This window comes from Ambystoma mexicanum, chromosome 2p (genome assembly GCF_040938575.1).
Source record: "Ambystoma mexicanum isolate Mex_15411 chromosome 2p, UKY_AmexF1_1, whole genome shotgun sequence".
NCBI classification, from domain to species: Eukaryota; Metazoa; Chordata; class Amphibia; order Caudata; family Ambystomatidae; genus Ambystoma; species Ambystoma mexicanum.
In genome coordinates this window covers 541,742,055-541,743,945 of record NC_090923.1, presented here as the reverse complement: position 1 = coordinate 541,743,945, position 1,891 = coordinate 541,742,055, and the positions used below count along the sequence as shown (strand labels likewise).

Sequence of the window (1,891 nt, the reverse complement as noted above, 5' to 3'; positions counted from 1 at the left end):
TCCGGCAGGGACGTAATGACCCGGTAATTGCCCATTCGTGGGTGCCGGAAAAATATGCAAGTTTAGCGGCAGCCTGCCAGTTATACCAGCAAGGCTACCGCCAAACTTGTATTGAGGCCCCCTTATACTGATCCCACACAACCACTGCACCATGCCAAGTGCACCCAAGCACTATTTACCATACTACTTTCTCCACTGACCTGGACTACGGTCCCCGAGGGCGTCACACCCAGAGCGCTTTGGCATCATACTAATGGTAACAGGCGTTGTACAAATGCCCAATAACATATGGCAGCATGAAGGCATATAAAAAGGCCCCACCAGCATGGGGTGGCAGCACCCTGATATTATGCCCAGCATTGTTGCACAACGAGGAGCAATCTGGCATTTAACGGCAGCACCTTCCATTACTGGTATGACCGACGCAAAGGCATACCAGGAAGCTCCTCCTCTGACATATGGTAGCAGCACTCTGGTGTCCCGGCAGATCCCAAGGTGCATTAATCACTCCAGAAACCTACTCCTCACAGCATATGATCCCAGCTTCCAGATTTTCATTCCAGTCACATTCATATGCTCACTACCTTATCTTCTATCAAAAATAGACTGTCAATGCCATGTAAAGCCTGGAAGAACGTTGCCACACTGAACTGCACCCTTTTTCATCCCAGTCATACGACAGCAGTAACCTAATATTACAGCATTACGCAAAATTAGCAACTCCATGGCTGATAAAATAATCAGCCTCTTAAACTAGAGTTGGTAGTTAAGATCACTTTCTATCTGCTTCAATAAGATCGTATGGTTCTCTCATTATTACTTATTTAAATATTGAAGATTTATTTATTTATTTATTTATTTATTTATTTTTAATGAAGATTGATTTATTGTACTTAATAGATGTTACTGCCTGTGATTTGTTTGGCGACAAATGCCAATAGATGTAAGAACATCAGAGGCAAAGAGGTTGTGCTGTAACGTCCACTAACCATCTATTGCCCTTCATATTGGCTTGTGCGAATTGACTTCTCGCTTCGGCAGCACATATACCAAAACTGGAACGCTACAGAGAAGAATAGCATCGCCCCTGCGCAAGGATGAAGAAAACAAAAAGAACTGTAAGGATTTTGAAACAGCCTGCGTGGCATTGTACAAAGGCATGCATGACTTGGCTCACTCACTCACTCAATCATATAGTCACTCCAATGCTCACTCTACGGCCATTTGCTAAAACTTTCAACCTTGCCACTTTTCTCTTATGATTCAGTCGTGTTTGTATTTGTTAAGTTCAGACATAGTCCAAGGCAATGGAGCTCTGCACAGAGCATGGTAGAGGTCCTTGGTTGGTAGTGATGCTCTACTGGTTCCCAGGCTGGGGACGAGGATTCAAGACCCTGTACGTGGGTGGGGGGTGGAAGGTCAACTGGTGCAGAGTAATAGAGGGTGGGGGCCTGGCGCAGTGTCATTATATGTGGTGTAGGTTACAGCATTATTTTGGAAATATACGATCCTTTTGAAACAAGGATGTCCCGGGAGGATAGCTCAGTGGCAACGTCAAGACGACATGAAGCAACACAGGTTCGATCCCCAGATCTGCAATTACAAACCTCCGGGTAAAAACAATTCCTGTAACAACGCCTCGATGCCGGTGGGCTGTGTGAGTGCTTTAAAAAAGCAAAAATAAATAAATAACGTGCTGGTATTACCGCATACCGAGAATCAGGTCTGTAAGTGTTCTTAGCAATGGCAGAGGAACGGCAGAGCAACACTGTGGCATAAAAGGAGATTATCTGGGCCAATGCTAACATAGAAGCATTTCGATGTTGCCCTTTTCAATTGAAGCCTGGAAAGATAAATAGTATACCATTACACACTACAGAAATGATTAAAC

General features: G+C 44.4%; 1 pseudogene; it reads left to right on the top strand.

The window, feature by feature from the left end:
- Positions 1-1,029: 1,029 nt before the first annotated feature.
- Positions 1,030-1,129, top strand: LOC138568570 (U6 spliceosomal RNA; annotated as a pseudogene).
- Positions 1,130-1,891: the final 762 nt, after the last annotated feature.